The 16895-nt window shown below is 35.8% G+C and overlaps 1 protein-coding gene across 4 annotated transcripts in view; it reads right to left on the reverse strand.

The window, feature by feature from the left end:
- RCAN2 (regulator of calcineurin 2) overlaps positions 1-16895 on the reverse strand; it is a 272477-nt gene that overhangs the window by 219451 nt on the left and 36131 nt on the right. The gene's annotated exons all lie outside the window — the stretch shown is intronic.

Below are 16895 nucleotides of genomic sequence, written 5' to 3' on the forward strand. Positions count from 1 at the left end.
TGTGCATTTCTGAAATTCCCAAATATCAGTTCAAAAGCTCCAAAAGGAAGTCATTCCTAGTGTTTTGTAGCTATTTCTTATTATAGTTTATGTGCATGTTGTGTTTAAATAGAAATTATTTTTACCTGGGTTGGTTACCTACATGAGCCACCATAGTTAACTCTAAATGACTTGCTTCCACCAATTCAAATCCACTCTATAAATACATACGCATTGCACCACACAAGATATTGCAAAAAATGAGCAATCAGTGAGTGGTGCCTAAAGAGGAATCACTTTGAAAGGGACCACACTTACTTAGATATGTGAACTCAGAGATGTTTGTGGGGGAAAGACAACCCCACTTGAGCTGAAAGCCTGGTTGTCAAGGAGGCTGGGCAAAGGTAGGGCTAGGTAACCAAATGTATACTCACTTTCTCCTCCTCCTTCTAAATTATCATGTCCCTACCCTCCCTCCTCCCATATTTAGAACAAGTCTACATATAAAAAGCATGTGTAATAAAAGCTGATTATCACTGCCACATTTATGACACTGAAGACTCTCATTCCCTGAAAATTTCTAAAGAGGCTAGATGAAGAGTGAAACGACTTTCCTCTCATGTGCCCCTTGCAAAGTCGTGAACTTAAGCTGCACAATGGTAAGTTTTAAGTGGACTTCTGCTCCAAATTCTACAACTTGACAGAACATAATATCAACAAAAAGTAGTCTATTTGAGGGAAAGAATAAAACTCTCAAGCATCAGGCATTGAAACTATAGCATCTTCCCATGAAATAAAGTGTCTCTAAGCCTTTAGAGTTCAAAATCAGACTGATTTATGATGAGGACAAACTTGAATACACATATCCTCAAATGCTTTATAAGTGTTCATTTCCTCACAAATGAATATTAGAATAATGATCACATTTAAGAGTAAAACTTAAAGATAGTTTAATTACCCAGTGCTTTTCTAAAACCATGTGGACCTAGATGGCACGTGTTCCTGGAAGATGTTGTTGTCAATTGTGATTGCCAAGTTACATTCTTTTCCTTGAAGATGTTTAAAAACTATTTTTCTAAACCATATGAGTCATGGCAAAAAAAAAAAAGTTTGTGTGCGTGTTATTCTAAAAATATCATATTAACTTAGGTGATTTTTTTCTATTCACAATGGAATTTAAAACATCTGTAAAACACATCCTTAATGATCACTGGACATCTTCTTTACATGTTAAAAGATGATTGTTAAAGTATTCATTAAAATGTGAAGAAAGTTTGAAGAGCTAATTCAGAAAAATATCTTATATTACATATATACATAATTAGGTTAATATATAAGAAATAAAATATCAGGATCAATAAGAAAAAAGATAGTTGCTATGACTGAATATTAATTTTAATTTGAGTTTCCTAGAAGCCAGAGAAAAAGAAAAACACATAAATCACATAATCCTCATAGTGAGAAAAAAATACCAGTTCCCCAGAGTAAACAAAGTCTTCCTGGAACTAGTTCTAAAAGAAAAGTATCACGTGAACCTTATATGGGAAACAGTGAACAAGAAGTGTCCTAAAACAATTGAAGAAACAGTTTCCATGTGGAAACTGAGATTAACCTTCCTTAAAACTCAAGGCTATGATATAAAAGCACAACTTTGTTATAATTCTGCAAGGATCTGCTGAAGTCTTCCTTCCAAATTCCATAGACATGTGCTCTCTAGGTCTACATATTTTTAGAAAAACACCTGGTTATTAGAAAACCTCCTTCCTTCCTTGAACCAGAGGTAGACAGTCACAGATCTGGGTCGCAGGGAGGGGAATGAAGAAGAATGAGGAAGAGAACATGCTTACTAAGAAGGTCTAGTATTATGCTACCTCCTCTGTCTACTTCATCTCATTTAATCACATAACAAGCCAATAAACAAGGTGTTGTTAACACCATTTTATAAAAAAGGGAACTGAGTTTCAAAGATATTTTTAAGTTGGCAAAGATGAAATAACTACTACATTGTCAAGGCAGGATTTGGACCCAAATGCTTCTGAATCCAACACCCACATCATGTCTAGAGAGCTGTATTCAACATCTGGGACACTCGAAGAATGAGGAGGTTGCTCTTCCAACCTCAAGACACTTACAATCACCCAGCTGGAATGTAAAGACTAGACCATCATATGACACAGTGCATTCTATGTATAAATAATACATTATACTAAATAATTTGGAGTTAATAATAGCTAAAAATTTTTTTGGGGGAAAGGTAGGTTTTGAACAAAGTATGAGGCATGATACTTGAATATGGTTGATTAAAAACCTTAACTATCATGTACCTGATCAGCAAGTCTCTCTCTTAAAACACAGATGAGATTATGGTATTTCTGTTTAAAATAATAGTCAGGCTATATGATAGAACATTGCCAGTAAAATAGAATATTAACAGAAACCGATAAAACTAAAAAAATAAACTACACATGTTCTGTTTCTATATATACCCATTTTGCTAAAAGGGGCAGGGGCATATGGTTGAACACCATAAGCACAAAATTATCAATGAACAGGCAATAAGGAAGTCTATACAGCACACTAATAGCCCCACTCTCACAGAGAAAATAGCACAGGGTATTAATAGAACTGGCACTCAGCCCATCTATATCACACCGATCTCATCCATTGAACTAAATGTCAGGCCTGCTGTGATGGTTACCTTGGAGGAGTTTTAAAGTTCACATCAAAACTCTGACTTTCTCTGGTTATCACCAAGTCGATCAAGAATTTCATGCCCACCAAACTGAGACTAGATTCAAGGAAGTCAATACAGGCAGGGTGAAGCCCATGACATCCTCAGCTGTTGAGACTAAAGAAAATAATAATGATAAAGCTCATCCTAACCCTGGGTTCTATCTCTGAAACTGCCTCTGAAAAAAGTAATGTTCTTAGGCAACAGAACTCAAGAGTTACCTTTGAATTTACATCTTTTAAAATTTGAAGTACTTTGAAATTTTCATGGCCCCCATGATGGTTGTGTCTTTGTGTACTTCTCAGGGGCTCCTGGACCAGGAAGTGAGTGGCGGATGAAATCTAGCCTACCCCTCCACCACCACCAAGGCACCCTGCATGCACCCTGCATGCAGCCCATCAGCCTAGAGGGCAAGACACTATTTTTACAAAGTCACTTCCTTTCCCCAGGCAGTATGCCTTAAGACTGCTTCTGCTCATTTTAATAATTCACAGTCACTGTATAGACTAGAAGCAGCTCTGATGGAAACCATATGAAGTGGGTTCCAAGTACTCATTTTTGCAAATAGGGAGAAAAAAAAGCTCCATGTCCCTATTTAATATCATACCAGAATAAATGGAATATGGCAGTCATCTTTCAGCAAGTGTCATCAAGAATATATGTTTACCCACTCTTTGGCACAGAATCCAAATACTCTCAACTCTATCCATCAGGTTTAATTCTCTCTACTGTCTCAATTATTTTCAGGTAGTTAAGTGGGACTTTTAGAGTAGCTTGTCAGGCTTTTGGGCCCCAGGGGGTCACTCAGTACTGTGGAGAAGCAAGATACTAAATATGCCTCTGGAATATTTTAGTCACTTTAAGAAAGGTTAAGGTTTCATAAAATGTCCTACAGCAGCTTTCGAATCTGCCCCACACTGGGCCTCTCATCTGGCAGGTGCCCCCAAGTGATTAGCAGTAACTAATTATGGGTCTCAGTCACTGTTCAGGGAAAAACAAAACAAAACAAAACAGATTTAACCTCCAGAGTACAATGATATGCCCTTTTAATAATTTAAATATTCCTTAAGACAACAAATATAACTATAAATGTCACTTTTACCTATAAGGAATGAACAACACAAGAAAAACAGTGAAATTTCTAAGTATTCCTTATATATTTTATGTCTAATTTAACTGTTACCTGCTTTAATATTTAAAACTAATATTTGGTGATCATTTTCCCACCCTCGAGTTCCTATAGTTCACTTCTATTTTATTTTTACAACATATATTCAGTGATACTTAAACCATAGTGAATTATTATATTCATGTTTACCTTTTGTTACAGATCCCTAGCGTGAATTTTCCAACCAGCCTTAATGTTTTCTAGGATCTTCCAGAGTATGAGATTTTAGCTTTTATTGTTACCTTTTAAAAATGTATTTATTATAGTAACATAAACATAATAATATATTTATTTTATTTATTGCTTTTATTGCTACTCTCTTTTCACCCATCTCCCTTTTCTTCTCCTTGATGTAGTTATAAAAATAAATCTGCTTAAGACACTTCTAATTTTTTTATTCACTTGGCTTACTAAATGAGTCAGTCCCCTCTAAAAATTTTGAACATTACATAAATATAAATTGACGTATAAAGCAGGTTTCTTTATGAACGTCAAATCTTAACTACAAGGGTGATTTGGATTCAGTGCATTTACATTTGGCTTGAGCATTGCTGCTGAATCACCTGAGTTCTTTCTGCCTTACATTCTTCTACATGGAAGTTTGTGCTGATGTACAGCCAACTTTGTTTTTGGAACCTGCTTTCCACAGTACAATTCAGACACAGTGATGCACAGTGGGCAATGAACTGGACTTAAAAGTCAGAAAGCCTCACTCTACTCTTTTTTATCTCCCTAAATAATCAGCTGATTCTGGTAAATTCATCCTCTGTGTCTTAATTTGGTCACCATTTAAGAAGAGTTTCATTTCAATATTGATTGAGCACCTACTGTGTGTCAGGCCCTATGCAAGTCACTAGAAATACAAAGAAGACAAACATAAATACTGTCTGCCTTGAAGGGCTTCAGGGTCTAGAGAAGAAAATGTAAATGGAGAAAAGGAAAATATGTCTGGGTAGTTGACACAAAATATTTTACAATTTAAGCTCCCTGAGTCAAGACAAACATGTGCACGGAGCAGTAACTATCTGCTTTGTGGGCTAGGAGGCTCTCCTATAGACCCAGAGCAGACCATTAGTGAGGAGCTAGAATGAAGGGCTGTGGGCAGCACAAGCAGGTCAAGGCCAAAGGCTTTAAACTATAGATACTCAAAGAAAGACTCAGTGAGTGTCAGAGTTTGGCTTGGGGATGGCTACACAGACAGTATCTATACACAATGCTCATCCTAGCTTGAGTATATCCTTTATTTCCAAAAGACATGAGCCCCCCACAGCTCTAGTCGTCGTGCTGGTACCCATGGACTCAGCATCCAGGCAAGCGCCTATGGCCCCAGGCCCCAGGTCAGCCCACAAAGTCCCAGGCTTTAGACCTGCCCCTTTGCCAGGTTGGCAACCCTGGCATCAGTTACCAGGCTAGCACTCAAAGACACAGGTTCTAAGACCCTGCCCAGTGCCAAGCCAGTCCCTACAGCCTCACTTTCCATGCCAGTCCTGCAGCTTCATGCTCCAGCATATTCATGGGCCAGGCCTGCTCCAGCAGACCCAGGGGCTAGGTCCATCCCAGTAGACCTCACTGCTATGCTTCTTCACACAGAGCTAGGCTCCAGGACCACCCCTTGGACCCAGATACCAGGACAGCACCTGCGGCCCCAAGACCCAGGCCTCCCTTCATGTACTTAGCCTGTAGGCCAACAGCTGCATATCCGGCCCCCAGGCTCCACACTTGTCCCAGGTTCCACACTTGTCCTAGCAACAGGGCAGCCCCAGGCCCTTGGCCAGTTCCAGTGTCCCCGGGCTCCAGTTGACACAGGGTCCAGGCCTACCACAGTGCCAGGCCAGTCCCTGTGGACTCAGACTTCAGCAATGTCCCAGTGAACCTAGAAACCAGGTCCATACCAGCACCTAGCCAGCCCCTAGAAAGCCCCTTCAGACTCAGACTCAAAGACCACCCCTGCACCAGGTCAGCCTCTATAAACCCAGGCTTCAGGCCAGCTTCTATAGACTCAGGCTCTAGGCCTGTCCTTATGGACATAGGCTCTAGGTCCACCCCCATAGAACCAATCAATACGTTTATCCCAGTAGATCCAGGCTCCAGGACTAACCCTATGGACTCAAGCACCAGGCCTGCCCACCTGCTGACCCAGGCACCAGGATAGCCTGCCCAAGGACTCAAGCAGCAAGTTCACCCATGGACCATTCCAGACCAGCTGCTGAGAATCTCTAGATGAGCTGACTAGTAAAGGACTTCCCCAGACAAAGCCAGTCCAAAAAGACAGGAATAAGTCCCTACTTCTTCAAATGCATAGAAACTAATACACAGTCACAAGAATTAGAAACAATCAGGGAAATGTGACAGCATCAAAGGAATAAAATAAAGCACCAATAACCACCCTCAAAATAAAGATTTGTAAACTGCCTGACAAAGAATTCAAAATAATTGCTTTAAGAAAGCTCACAAAAATATAATAACATACAGAGAAACAATTTAACAAAATTAAAGAACAATAAGCAACCAAAATATGAGAGATTGAATTATTAAAAAAATTCTGGAGCTGAAAAATGCAATGAACTAAGTTAAAAATACAATAGAGGGTGTCAACAGCGAACTGGTGAAGCAGAAGAAAGCCTGTGAATTTGAAGACAGGTTATTTGAAAATATATAGTCAGACGAAAATATTAAAGTGAATGAAAATGCATAAAGGAAGCTTATGGGATTTATAGGACAGCATCACAAGCAAGTATTCAAATTATTGGAGTTAAAAAGTAAGAGTAGAACAATAAAGGGCCAGGAAATTCAGTTAAAGAAATAATAACAGAAAATTTTTCAAATCTGGAAAAATACACAAATATCCAGGTACAGGAAGGTCTCCACTAAGATTCAGCCCAAACAAGATTACAATAAAACATATTATAATCAAATTGTCAAAAATCAAAGATAAAAAGAGGATCCTAAAAGCAAGAAAAAAAAAAAAGAAACATATCACATGTAATGAAGTTCCAATAGGGCTAGCAATAGACTTTTTTAAATAAACCTTACAGGGCAGAAGAGAGTGGGATAATATATTCAAAGTGATAACACAGAGGCAGGGTGTGTGTGTGGGTGGGGGGCTGGGGGGAAACTGCCAACCAAGAATTCTTTACCCAGCAAATCTATCCTTTAGAAATGGAGAGAAAAATACTTCCCCAGACAAACAAAGCTGACAGTTTATCACCACCAGACCTATTTTACAAGAAATGCTAATGGGATTTCTTCAATCTGAATGAAAAGGAGGATGCTAATTAGTAATACAGTCAAGCATAGGAAAGTATAAAATTTGCTGGTAAAAATCAGTACACAGTCAAATTCAGAATACTCTACTACTATAATGGTTCTGCGTAAGTCACTTATATCTTTAGTATGAAGTTTCAAAGACTAAATTATAAAAATAATGATAGTTACTATAATTTGTTAAGGGATACATAATATAAAACATGTAAATTGTGACATCAAAAACATAAAATGCGGAAAGAGGAGTAAAATTATTGAGTTTTTTCATGTGATCAAATTGTCAGCATAAAAAAGTCTATTATAACTATAAGATATTTTATGTAAGCCTTATGATACAAAGCTAAACCCTTTAGTTGATACACAAACCATAAAAAGTAAGGAATCAAAGCATAAGCCACTATAGAAAATCATCTAATTACAATTTCTCTCACAGTAAGAGAGAAGGAAAGGAACAACAGATCTGCAAAGCAACTAAGAACAATTAACAAAATGGTACTAATAAATTCTTACCTATCAATTAATTCTTTGAGTGTAAATTGATTCAATTTTCCAATCAAAAGACAAGAATGACTGAATGGCTGAACGGGCTTTTTAAAAAAGACCTAACTATACACTGCCTACAATAGACACACTTCACATATATACTAAAAGGGAAGGGAGGGAAAAAGATATTCCATGTAAATGCTAACCAAAGGAGAGTAAGGGTAGCTATTTATATTAGATAAAATAGAATTTATATTAAAAAAACGTAGAACAAGACAAAGAAAGCCCTTATATAAGTTAAAATGATTAGTTTGTTAAGAAATAACGGTTGTAAATATACATGTGCCCAACATTGGAACATCTAAAAATATAAAGCAAATATTAATAGATCTAGAGAGAGAATAGAGAGAGAGAATAGAGAGAGAGACTATAACACAATAATGGTAGAGGACTTCCATACTCCACTTTCAGCAAAGGATAGATAATCCAGACAGAATATCAATAAGGAAACATCAGACTTAAACTGCACATTAGACCAAATAAACCTAACAGACATATACAAAAGATTGAATCCAACAGCAGCAGGATATATATACATTCTTTTCAAGTGTACACATAATATTCTCTAGGATAGATCATATTAGAGCACAAAAAGGTCTTAACAAAATTTAAAAGATTAAAATCATATCAAACATCTTTTTAAACTACAGTAGTATATAAAATTAGAGAACAATAACAGAAAGAATTTCAGAAAATTTACAAATACAAAAAAATTTAACAAGATGCTCCTGAACAACTAATGGGTCAAAGAAGAATTTAAAAATATCTTGAGACAAATGCAAATGGACACACAAAATACTAAAATCTACTAGCATACTATGAGATACAGCAAAATATATCTAAGAAAAAAACTTATAGCAATACATGCCTACATCAAAAAAGAAGATTTCAAACAAAAAAACATAACATCATACCACAAGGAATTAAAAAGAAAAGAACAAACTAAGCCCAAAGTTAGTAGAATGAAGGAAATAATAAAGATTAGAAAATAAATAAATGAAATAGAGACTAGAAAAATAGTAGAAATTGTCCAAAAACTGAGTTGGCCTTTTAAAAAGATAAACGAAATCAACAACCCTTAAGCTAGCTTAACAAAAAAAATCTGAGAAGACTCAAATAAAATCAGAAATGAAAGAGGAGACATTAGAACTGATACCACAAGAATACAAAAGATCATAGGAAATTACTATGAACAATTATATGCCAACAGTTGGATAACTTAGAAGAAATGGATAAATTCCTAGAGACATAAAACCTACCAAGACTGAATCACGAAGAAAAAGAAAACATGAACCGACCAATAACAAGTAAAAAGATCAAATCAGTAATAAAATGTCTCCTACCAAAGAAAAGCCCAGAACACGATGACTTTATTGCTGAATTTTAACAAACATCTAAAGAACTAAAACCAATTATTCTCAAACTTTTTCCAAAAAATTGAAAAATGAATACTTCCAACTGTATTTTACAAAGTCAGTATTACCCTGATACCAAAGTCAGACAACTACACTACAAGACAAGAAAATTATAGACCAATATCCCTAATGAACACAGACACAAAAATCATCCACAAAATACCTGTAAACCAAATTAAACAGCACATTAAAATGATTGTTCACCACAATCAAGTGAGATTTATCACAGAAAAGCAAGAATAATTCAAGAAATGCAAATCTGTAAATGTGATACAGAACATTAACAGAATGAAAGATAAAAACCATATGGTTATCTCAACAGAAACAGAAAAGGCATTTGACAAAATTCAACACTCTTTCACAATAAAAATTCTCAACAATTTAGTTGTCAAAGGAATGTACTTCAATATAACAAAGGCCATATATAACAAACTCACAGCTGACAGCATACTTAACATTGAAAAGATGGAAGATTTTCCTCTAAGATTAGAAACAAGACAAGGAAGCCACTCTTACCACTTTTATTCAACATAATACTGGAAGTCCTAGCCAGAGCAATTAGGCAAGAGAAAGAAAGAAAAGGAATCCAAACTGGAAAGGAAGAAGTTAAATTGTCCTTATCTGCAGATTACATGATCTTATACATAGAAAACCCTAAACACTACATCAAACAACTGTTAGAACTAATAAACAAATTCAGTAAAGTTGTATGATACAAAACCAAAATACAAAAATCAGTAGCATTTCTATATACTAACAAGGAACTATCTGAAAAAGAAATTAAGAAAACCAACCAAATTACAAAAGCTAAGAAAAATCAAATACTTAGAAATAAATTTAACCAAGGAAGTGAAAGACCTGTACACTGAAAACTATGAAACATAATGAAGGAATCTGAAGAAGACACAGTAAATGAAAAGATATTCTATCTTCAGAGGCTAGAAGAATTAGTATTAATATTAAATATTAACATTTAATATTATTAAAATGTTCATACTACAGAAAGTAATCTATAGATTCAGTGCAATCTCTAACAAAATTCCAATAACATTTTTTCACAGAAATAGAAAAAAAAAATCCTGAAATTTATATGGAACCACAAAGGACTCTGAATAGCCAAAACAATCTTGAGTAAAAAGAAAAAAGCTGACTACAAAGCTATAGTAATCAAAACAGCATGGTAGTAACATAAAAACAGGCATGTGGACCAATGGAACAGAAAAGAAAGCCCAGAAATAAATCCATGGATTTACAGTCAATTGATTTTCCACAAAGGTGCCAAGAACACACAACGAAGAAAAAACAGTCTCTTTAATAATAATAATGTTGGAACAACTGGATATCCACATTCAGAAGAATGAAATCAGAACTTTAGCTTATGACATATACAAAAATAAATTCAAAATGAAATAGACTTACATAAGACTTAAAACTAAAACTACTAGAAGAAAATGTATGAAAAGAATTGTTGACTTTGGTCTGGGTAATGACTTTTTGGATATGACCCCAAAAGCACAGGCAACAAAAGCAAAAATAAATGTGATTACATTAAACTAAAAGGTTTTTGCACAGTAAAGGAAACAATCAATGGAGAAAATATTTGCAAAGAGAGAAAACATTTGTAAATCTGACAAGGAGTTAGTATCCAAAAATACATAAGGAACTCAAATAACTCAACTGCAAAAAAAACAAATAACCTGATTTAAAAATGGGCAAAGGAGCTGAATTGACATTTCTCAAAAGAAGACATACAAATGACCAATAAGTATATTAAAAAGTACTCAACAATGCTAATGATCAGGGAAATGCAAATTATACCACAATGAAATATCACCTCACACCTGTTAGGATGGCTACTGTAAAAAAGGTGAAAGTGTTGGTGATGATGTCATGAAAAGGAAACTATTACACATTGTTAGTGGGAATGTACATTGGTACAGCTATTACGGAAAACAGCATGGAGTTTCCTCCAAAAACTAAAAATAGAACCACCATTTAATCCAACAATCCTACTACTAGGTATATATCTAAATAAAATGAAATTGGTGTGTTGAAGAGATATCTGCTCTCCATTATTCATTGCAGCATTATTTATAATTGCCAAGATATGGACTTAACCTAAGTGTTCATCAATAGATGAATGGATAAAGAAAATGTGGTATATATGAAATACTAGTCAGCCTTAAACAAGAAGGAAATCCTGTCTTTGCACAACATGGATGAAAATGCAGGATAGTATGTTAAGTGAAATAAGCCAGGTACAGAAAGACAAATATTACATAATCTCACTTACATGTAGAGTATAAAAATGTCAGACACATAGAAATCGAGAGTAGAATGGTACTTTTGGTACTTACCAGGGGCTGGGAAGTTGTTGAACAAAGGCTACAAAATTTCAGCTGGACAGGAGGAATGAGTTCAAAAGATCTATTCTACAACATGGTGACTTTAGTTAAAAACAATCTATTGTATTTTTAAAAACCACTAAGAAGGTAGATTTTATATATTCTCCCCACGAAAAAGTAGTAAGTATGTGAGGTAATGTATATGTTAATTAGCTCAAATTAGTCATTACATAATGCATACATATTTCAATACATCATATTGTATACAATAAATGTATACATAATTTTTGTTAGTCAATTGAAAATAAATTATTTAAAAATTAAGAAAATAGACATGAGCATCTTATGGGCAAAATACATTGAATTGCTCACTTTATGGCATTTCAGATTTCCATGATAAATTCATTCTTCTCTTTGAATATGGAATGTAGATTCATTTTTATGTTTTATAGATTTACAACCTACTGTCTGAAACTCTTGAGGAGTGATATGTTTGGCATTCTGAATTGGGGGATTTGGATGTGTAATACTGGGCACAGGGCTCATATTGTGTAATGTCCCAGCAACATCTGGGGCAGCCCCTAGTAATTAAAGGGAGGAATATTTCTACAGAGAAATAGCTGACTAGTCGAACTACAAGTAGCCTCTTATCAGTTCAGGTCAGATTTTAATGAAGTGATGTTTTGTCTCACAATGGATTGTGAAAAAAGTCTCAGTTTTCAGATGTTCAGATTTTAGTACTATACATAAGAGATTGTGGACTGGCAGTTGTAAAGTTCAAAGTAAACATCGACATTCTCCTACAAACTAGAGTGAGGGGAACTCAGTAAAAACCACAAATAATCAGATTTAGCTTTGAAAATCCTTTAGGATGCTCTCATAATGCCTGCAATGTTAGACTAGCTCAGCGTTTAGTCAGCTGAACTCGAGAAGAAGAAATTGGTTCAGATTTAGTGGATATGCTGAATGAAAGTGTACATCTTTGAATATTAGAATCACTCTAGCTACTTGCAATGCATTGCAATGATCTATTTACAAGACACACAAAGACTAAGAGAACAGCAGAGCCAGGTCTTTCACCACATGCCCATTCTAGTAGAATATACTCTTTAATGGTTGGCAGAATTACCACCTTATTTTTAAAAAACTGTGTATGTTCATGTGTGATATGTGTATGTCTGTCTGTGTGTGTAAGGAAATGAATACAGTTGAAAATATGCTAAATGTCCTTTTGTTTTGGCATCACTGTCAGCATTTATGTTTATTAGTTGTTTGCTTATTTTGAATAGACCACTCTTGGTACATTATAAATTAAATTTAAGCCTATCTTGTTTACCATTGAATCCCCAGAACCAAATATCATACCAGCTTTCAATAAATATCTGTATATCAGGAGGCAGTAGTGCATAATGTTTAAGAGCATGAACTCTAGTCTGGCAGCCTAGATTTGAATCCTGCCTTGGCCACTACTAGCTTAGACCTGGGAAAAGTCTCTGCTCTCTAGTGTCCTCACCTGAAAAATAGGGATAATGATACTTATACCAATGTAGATGGACTAATTTATACTATAATAACAAACCCCAAAATCCCAGTGGCCTGAACCAACAAAAGTTCTTGTTTGTTTGTCTTTCTTGTTGCATTACATGTTCATGATAGGTTAGCTAGGATTCTACCCTACATCATCAGTGTCCTTATTCCAGGACCCAAACTGCCTAAGCCAGCACTACTTGGCACAATGCCAGTTTCCCTAACAGAACAAAAGGAACATTCTTCAGGGTCCAATATAGGTAAATTAAATTCTTGGCCTAGAAATGACACAAGTCATTTCTGCTTACACATTGGGTAGAAACAGCCAGTAGGGTCCAGGGAATACAATCCTGACATGCACCCAGGAAGTAGAGTTACAGAAAGATACTACCCTCATAGGGGTGTCATGACAAATAAAGGACTCATGTTTATAAAGCACCTGGAAAAGGACCTGGCACCATGCCAAATGCTATATAGGTATTTGCTGCTGATGTTATAATTATTAATAAATTGAATAAATACATATTTTGGAGAAATATCTAATGTCGATGACGGGTTGATGGGTGTAGCAAACCACCATGGCATGTGTATACCTATGTAACAAACCTGCACGTTCTGCACATGTATCCCATAACTTAAAGTATAATAATAAAAAAAAGTCACCTTTCAGGTTTCTTCTTATTCAATTGAATTTGGCTAAACATTTCAGTCATTGCTTCACTGTTCCCCTTTAGCAAGCAGTGCATTCCAACGTCCTACCCAGCAGACCCTTATGTGTCTTTAGCATAGACACAGGGCAGCTCAAAGGACAACCTTCCTAGCCTCACCTTCCTCAAGATGACTTCTGCAGCCCAGCTGGATCCCGAAAGATGAACCCAGGGGAGTGCTCTGAAGAGAAATGTACCCTAGTAATTTTCAGGTGTTGGATACTGTGAAGATCACAGTTTTAAATGCGTTTCATACAAAAATATTTATACTTCAAGCTGTAGCACGCACACAGCAATCTGCATTTATTGGTTTCAGATGCCAATTTCCTCCAGCTCCGGTTCTCCTTTGTGTTATATAAACAAATCTCAACCATCTGGACCACAACAAGCCTCACTGAAGTATGTGCTCACTCATTGCAAAAGCATGAAATCAAAATACAATCTCACAGAATTCTGCCTAACTGAAAATTGGAATGAACATTACGGACAACACAAAGCTGTTTTTTAACATGTGCTTTAGGTGTCAGAACTTAGAATGTAAATAGGACAGCAGAAATGAGCATATCAGAATATTTATCACTTTGCACAGAACAAAGTGATACAGAAATAAACAGATCCAGATCACATCCTGTGCTGTTACCTATATTATGAGAAGTTCAATTTAGTACCCCATAAATTTCCTCAAAAATGAAAAGGTATCTCAGACATGTAGGAAAATAGAGAAGAGAATGCTGCAAGACTCATTTGTGATAGAAAGCAAAAGGTTTAATTCCTACCCAACTATGGAAGTTAAATATATACTTTATAATAATTGCAAGACAAAGGCTAAACTTAAATCCATCAATATCAAGACACAATGATTTCAGAAGCAGGCTGTGCCAAAAAAGAAAGGACTCTGCCAAAACAAATTACATATGAAACCACCGACCCTCGTAAACCTTGGAAATGAAGGCTAAGCATCATTTCTGATGTCTCCACCCCTTGCTATAATTCCAGGCTGCTGAATACATCTTCCCAAAGCCAAATATAAAAACAATTACCATGGCCAGCCTTGCCCATAGGCAAATACAAGGAGTGCTGGAAATGCTTTTTGCTTCTTTTCCCCCTGCCTAAAAATATCTCCCCACCAACTTATCACAGTGCCTAAAATGTCCACCCTTTGTGGAAAATACCCATCATCAGACTTCATGGCTCAGATTCATGAAATCTAAACCTTGTGGAAAGAATATTCTGACAGAATGGAGTATGATACTTAATGTCTTAAAATAAGTGATTTTATCATAATAGTTTTTTAAAAAGGAGGTTAAATGAAAGAAATATGAATTTCTGGGTCTGGAAGAGAAATATGCAGTGAAAATGAGATGCCACAAGACTCCCCACTTTTTTTTTCTGGAGTCCCAGCAATCATGCCTCCTGGCTATTGTCAACTTATCTGGTAACTGATTATCTTCTTTTGTCACCTTAAACTATATAGATATAATTAAGTCAAAATTAAATCCATGTCAGATTATTTGGTATCCTAAAGACTGTCCACAAAAGGAAGAGTAAAAAAAGAAAAAAAAAATCTCGCTGAGGTAGGACACTTTCTGATTTAATAAACTGAATTACATAGACTTCAGCCAATTATAAAATTCACCTCCATGGCTGTAAAATGGTGATCTAAATCATTTGAAAGTGAGTGCAATGAACTATATTCTTGTTTATTTTGCCTCAATATTTTATCAAGATCATCCTAAAACCAAATACTATTTCCCAAACTGCTATGCACAAACTTCGTATACACATTAGATGAGAATATCTTGTAATCCATTATTCAATCACAAATCAGAATATCAAAATAGATGTGTACAGACTCCCATGAACTTCCCCCTCCAGCCCCTGTCCTTCTATGTCCTCAGTTCTAATTCAGTTAATCAGTCATTCTTGAGCAGCACTGCTAAATGAGATTAGCACCTTCCTAGGCCTCATTGTTTCAATCTACTGGGAAGTATTTAATCAGGAAAGAATGAAAACCCTCATTAAATCTCTAAGGAAAATCCTTCTAATTGTGATATTTAGAGAAATGGATATGATGAGAATACATAGACTGTTGCTTTATAGTTTATGGCAGGTATATTTCAGAGGAAACTACTTGCCCTGAGAAAATTATCAATTGTGATAATCTGGTTATAATCCAAGAACAAAATTCTCAGTTTCTTCCAAAGAAGAAATTGGCATGTGCCACTTTCTTACTTTAAATAGTCTGATGATCATAGCACTGGAGGTTCTAATTATATATAATTCCTTGCATTTCAAGCTATTTTCAGCCCATAATTTCAACAGTTCAACTCCACACTGATATCATTATAAAAATATCTTTAAATGGCTTAAAATAGTTCCTAATCCTCTGGGATGGTTTTCTCTGTGGCTATCAGGATTGTCTACAAAATCAATCATATCCATAAATCAGACTTCCAGTAATTATGCCAGACACAGACTTCAGCAATGGGCAGAAAGAGCTAAAGTCTGTGAAACAGCAATCATAAAGCCTACTCTTATATCTCACAGAGTCATATACTTTAGTTTAGAAAAAAAAAAGCCTCAGCCGGGCGCGGTGGCTCACACCTGTAATCCCAACACTTTGGGAGGTGAGGCAGGCAGATTACGAGGTCAGGAGATCGAGACCATCCTGGCTAACACAGTGAAACCCCATTTCTACTAAAAATACAAAAAATTAGCTGGGCGTGGTGACGGGCGCCTGTAGTCTCAGCTACTCAGGAGGCTGAGGCAGGAGAATGGCGTGAACCCAGGAGGTGGAGCTGGCAGTGAGCCGAGATTGCGCCACTGCACTCCAGCCTGGGCAACAGAGTGAGATTCTGTTAAAAAAAAAAAAAAAGAAAGAAAGAAAAAGAAAAAGAAAAAAAAGCCCCTTTATCCAAAAAATTTTGTCCATGTTTCAGTAGTATAATAGTGGCTTTTACAACTAAGAATCTACATCTACAAGGGAAGGTTTAATCCATTTAGATACCCCATTCAAAGGTCAGAGAAATCTGAAATAAACTTTGGAAAGGTCTCCAAATGGAATATTTACTGTGATTGCCAAAAACATTTACACTAAGTTAAGTCTGTTTCTTAAAATGGGAAGCTGGAAAATGTTAATACATAGACAACCTCATTCCCCAATCATTTCAAATTGAGGAGTTACTGCTTCATTCAAATTCTTACAACACACACATG

The sequence above is a fragment of the Pan troglodytes genome, chromosome 5, assembly GCF_028858775.2.
Source record: "Pan troglodytes isolate AG18354 chromosome 5, NHGRI_mPanTro3-v2.0_pri, whole genome shotgun sequence".
NCBI classification, from domain to species: domain Eukaryota; kingdom Metazoa; phylum Chordata; class Mammalia; order Primates; family Hominidae; genus Pan; species Pan troglodytes.